Raw genomic sequence first — 6,000 nt, forward strand, 5'->3', positions numbered from 1 at the left:
CTCAAGGTGATACAATTTCTGTATATTGTTCTATTACTCTATAATTCGATACACTACCGCTACAAACCACTGCTAACCAATTATAGGTTAGCCTTAGATTAGTATTAGTATCATTTCTTTTGACCTTTGCATCGAAATTACACGCTAGCCAAATACGGTTACAGTAGTGAAAGTTGTCGACCCTACCTCCTATTTTCTTCTATTCCTAGCCCATTAGAAAGGGTGGTTAAGCCGACAACTTAGACCACATATTCTTCAGCCATTCTTCCCATTTCGTTACTTTTCCTCTTATTGGTTCCTTTCTGTACGTGGCTGCATACAGTATTTCTTTTATTTCTTTTACCAGTTTTTTAAATCTTTTTACATATGTCAAGTCCTAGTCTCCTGGAACGAACACTTTAAGGTGAAATTCCACTTTTAATTTTGATTGTTTGTGATACATGTTGATGATGAAAATCAACTAAATAATAAAATAAAAAAGGGAGATCAAAAGCGTGGTTGGTGTTTCGCGCCTTTCTTCAAGAGGACTCAAAACTTCGCCGTATGATCAAATTAAAGTGCAAAATAGAGAAATAAGTAAAAAACAATCAAGGTAATTGTACGTTGATTAGGAAGAAATTAACCATCATTGATAAACGAATATTTCAATTATTAATTGGTATATTCATATATAGTCATAGAAGAGTCTATTACAACACAAGAAGATAAGAAATTATACCAATAAAAAGGAAAAAAAAGGACTGCATAAGGCAGGCAAATAAATGACTAAATAAAATAGGTATTTTGATAAAGCAAGGAAATAAAAGACTGAGTAAAATAGGTACTTTGAGTTTTCAGGGATTTGAAACTTATTTAAAGAGATAGTGGTAAGTTAATTACTCAAAAGAGTAAGAGATAGAACTAATCACATGGCTTTATCACATGTTTAATTTAGGTCTTTCACTCTATCTTGTCTTTCAAAAATAGAATAAAAGTCGTAGCCAACCACTTAATAATAAGAGTTAGTTAATTAAGCAATCTAATCCCTCCAAAGTTACTCCCTATCGGTTGAATCCAAGAAATTATGGTTCATGGTAAAGTTTATTAGACTGGTTTTTCTGATGTGACAAATTAACTATTAGTGTGCTATATAACATTTTGCTAATTTAAAATGTACGCAACACTATAGCAATGCTTGATAGCAACAAGAATGGAAATTATGTCAGTTATTGTAATTGCCACATTTAGACTTTCTGTCTACTCGTTCTCCCCACTCATGGTCTTTTTGATGTGGTAAGAAAATTTTAATTTTCTTCAGTACTTATGTGCTTCGTTATTTTCTCTTTAACATTATTGTGTACGTTTATATTTATCCTTCTCATTTTAAGGAGATTGACATTGCAATTATTCCTGTATTTTTGGAATAAGAAATCCAATTAAATAATTTAGTTGCTATTACATTGCTTTCAGAATTTCTTATTTGTTTGTTAAATTTGGACTGAAAGTTGTGAGCATATTAGTTTGTGTTATAGGCTTAAGTGTGAGCAAACCTTGCGTCTAATGGATTAGGAAGGTTTTATGCACCAAGGTTGTTGGATAAAATACCCAACAAAAATTATCAACCCATCTGGCAACCAAAAATGGTGTAGCTGTTAATAATTTATTCACTGATCTTGTCAATCAACAGTTATACTTTTGTCTAAGCACATTAAATATATTTTACAACTCAAATTTGTTCCTAAGAGAGCATAAGAATTAGAAAGTATATTTGTTATAGGTCTGTATAAGAATTACAAATTTTGATAGCATTGTCATTTGCTACAAACGATGGAATACTAAATTTCTTGAATCTTAATCGCAAATACTATGCCAGAGTATAGGAGTTAAGGAAGGCATAAAAAATGTACTCCTTAGCCACAACAAAAAGATATTTAAATGAGGAATAGGAATACAGATGTTAAGGACGACATTTCAGATAACCTTGTTATTTCCGTGAAATTGAATTAATATTTGAACACTTGAAATCCGTTTTCGCCTCAGTTTGGATTTCAATTTCTCAACCAATTTCCTTAACTGGTTTGGATAACCCAGGAGTACCTGGATTTGAAAACCAAATCCAACCAAACGCATCCTTAAAGAATTCAAAGTAGAAAAGTGGCATTGTTGTTGGAAGCCTAAATAGTCCACATTTACTCTGTTAGGGAGAACCTCATATTTTTTTTCTTAAAAAAAAAAAAATCCACAGCCACGGCTATGAATTTCTTTTGGAGTTTAAAGAAGTAAAGGGCATTTTGCCTTAAGTTATTCACTTCCCCTTAAGATAACGAATAAGAAATGGGTTCTAGGCTTCCAGTTGCATTCAAGAAGGTACATGGTGACGTTGAAAGTGTGTATGCCTTAAAATCAATCAACTTATTGGGTTTGATATACACTTGAACTATTTATATTATAATAGATGATATTTTTGTTATATTGATTACTTATATATTTATATTTATATGATAGATCCCTTCAAGTAAACTTAATCAATGAAATTATAAAAGTTATTGATGGTGAGATTCATTCAATTATAGATAAAGTTTATTATTAAATATCTATAGTTAAAATATTAAGAAAATAACATTGTTAATACAGTTAGACTAATGTATATTATGCCGCTTCTATATGAGAAGTAGTAAAGGAGGGTCATGTATGTACCCTTCTTTCGTAACTAGTTAGAAGGTAGTTGATTATGTATGTGGGTTTGTTAAATTGGACCTTGGGCCAAGTGTAAAGGAGCATTGGATTAGGACTGGAAGAAATAAGGAAATGCTTGGATCTAAGGAATTTTGGTCGTTATTATTCAAGTCTAAAAAAAATGGCAGGTAAACTTGGGCCAAAAATATAGTATGGCCTTAATGAATAGTCAATAGATAAATTTTAAATATAACTAGACCATGTCTAAGGACTATCTTAGGTATTAAACTTTAAAACCCAATCTAAAGTAATTTTGGATTTAGGCATTCAAACCTATGCCTAATCAATTAAATCTAAGATATTTAGATAGAAATCTAAGACATCTTAATCTAGCCTTATTAGATTAATTTATACAATGTAAGATGCATTCTAGATTGTTAAACGAAATGCTTATAATAATAATAATAATAATAATAATAATAATAATAATAATAATAATAATAATAACGACAACAACAACAACAATATCAATAATATCAATAATAAAATAAATATGGATGAAATAAATTAAGGATATAAACAAAAATAAAATAAAAACATAAATACAAGTGGAATAAGTTAAGATAATAATTGTAACGGTAAATAACTATACATACATATATACATGAATAATAATTGTGACGACCTCACTTCCCCCCTAGAGCATATCCAAGGGTTTGGTGGACTGCCTGCCCAACTCTTGCCAGGACTCACTTACTCACTCAGCTCTCAAGATTAATCATTCAAGTCTCCAAAATAACATTTAAGTTCTACAATTCAACCAAAATGTAAACTTATTTACAACCCAAAAGCCAAACATATGATACAACACCAAATGTCCAAAATATATCCTATCAACCAATAGTATAAGTACAAGAGGGTTATACACTCTAGTTCACACTTAATTGCTTCGGATCTCCATTCCTATAAGGAAAATAAAAACTAAAGGAATGAGTTAAAAGTCCAATGAGATTCCAAAACGAGCAAGCAAGTAGGTAAAACATGGAAATATCACATTTAACACTTGTCATAGTAATAAATAGTCATTCAAGAAACAATCATTCAATCATTGGAAGGATACGTGCTCACTTGGAGCCATTCATTCAAGTCATTCATTCATTCATTCGCCAACCATTTTCCTTATCCCTCCGACATTAGAAAACATTTGCAAGTGAAAACTCCTTCAGTGATCTTGTCATTCATTCATTGATATCATTGCATTGAATTCACTGGCCAATTCTCCACCAGATTTCGTGGTAATACTCGAGTATACCAAACATTGTCCCAGGGTCACCAGTCGCTCGACCAAATCCGCTTCTGGCTCGAGTCGACTGGCAACGAAGGGCAAGGGTCTAGTTCAGCCAAAAGGCTTACATTCATGCACAAGTAACATTCAATCATTAAAAATTCACTTTTGCTTGGGTTGAGTGCGATAAAGTACACACTCGCCCATCAAAAATCCATTTAGCAATCATTGGAAAGCATTTAACATTCCGGCAACATTCACAACATTTCACATAGTCATTTAAAGCACACACATGCAACGAACACTCACCAGTTTAAGCAAAATAACGTCAAAAGTTTCCTTTTGGATTATGCCCTTGATCACCGACAAACCCTAAGAATAACCAAGAGAAAATATTATGGTTCAACCATCCAAAGTTTAGGTGAACCAAAGAAAATTCAAGTAACTACTAGTACAAAGGTGCAATTATAGTTTTGGGATGAAAAGAGAACATTTAGACCCAAGGGACATGAGTAACCAAGAATTTCCTCATTCCAATCATAAACCAAGCTCAAAATGGTTTAACAACTCCAACTTAAACTTGGAAATGAAAGTAAGGATAGTTTTAGGAAAACAGAAATTTTCCAGTTTTGTGCGATGCTATTTGAAAAATCATATCTTAAGGTTCTTAATTCCAAAATTTATAAAATTTATACCGTTGGAAAATAGATTCAAAGAGTTACAATTTCTCAGAGGACACATTTGCAAGATTTTGTCCACAAGTCAGTCAAAATCCAATCTCAAGTGGCAGCTTTATCCAGTAGAAAGACAGAACAGGATTTGAAATTTAGTCAACTTTGGAAAATCACAGATATTCATAATAATTGAGGAAAATTATGAAATTTTCATGGTTGAAAGTACTCTAAATCTAATTTCAAACACAATAAGCAGAATTCAATTTGGATTTTTTCTACACCAAGATATACAGATTTACCAAGACTGCTCAGAGTCTCCTGTGGGAAAAATTTCAGCAGCACTTCCTTTGTGTTTACCAATTTTTCCAGTCATTCAAGGCTTCATTTTCTTTCTAAATCAGCCCCAAATCAACACTACAAGTAAGAATATAAAGATAGCTCTTGATCATGTCCTAAAACCATCCAAATATAATTCATTTCTAGCAAATAATCAACCAATACCAAAGCTGGAAATTCTTACCAAGGCTGAAATCTCATTTTTTAAAGCTAAAAAGTCACAATCATACTACTAATCACCTCACAAAGTCCATATCCAAACTCAATACCAACAATTTACATTTAACCAACATAATCAAGGCTAAAAATTACAAACCCAGCTGAAATTTTCACTAAACAACCCAAAACTAGAAAATCATCCAAAATATTCCAGGATTCAAAGCTTCTACAGCATATTTAGCAAGATTAAGGTAGAAACAAGAAGTGGATGAACTTATATCTTCGAAAACCTTCTTGAAAGTGAGGAACCAAGCTATTTCTTCCAAAACTTTCACCACACCAAGCTTCCCAACACCCTTGATGCAAGTTTAATCAGTTTAGTTTTTGTGATTCAACTCAAACAAGGCAAATCAAGGTTGTAGTTGGAGGTTTCTTCTCTCTTATTTTTCTCTCCCAAAATTTTGGCTACCATGAAAAAAAAATGAGAGAAAATGAGCCAAAATGAAAGATAAGAAGAAAGGATTTAGCTTGGTCAAACATTTCCTTGATTGCCGACACTTGGCAACTCAAGATTCTTTTTTTTTCTTTTTCTTTTCTCACCTTTCTTTAGTAAAAAATGGTGGCTGACTTGAGGGTAATTTAGGGGAAATTAAATGAAACAAAAACAAGGAGATTAGGGTAAGAAAGTATTGGTCAAGTGGAGTACTCAACCGGTAACAAATGGTGCACGTCAGTTTAAGCCTATTTTCCTTAACTCTCGCGTACTTGTGTTTTAACTTATGATTCACTAACTTATTATTAACATTTTTAATCACACACTTCCTTTTACTTAATACTCGCTCTTATCCACCAAATTTAGTACACACACCTCACCAAGTGATCACACAACCA

Source organism: Coffea eugenioides, chromosome 11 (assembly GCF_003713205.1).
Source record: "Coffea eugenioides isolate CCC68of chromosome 11, Ceug_1.0, whole genome shotgun sequence".
Lineage (NCBI taxonomy): Eukaryota > Viridiplantae > Streptophyta > Magnoliopsida > Gentianales > Rubiaceae > Coffea > Coffea eugenioides.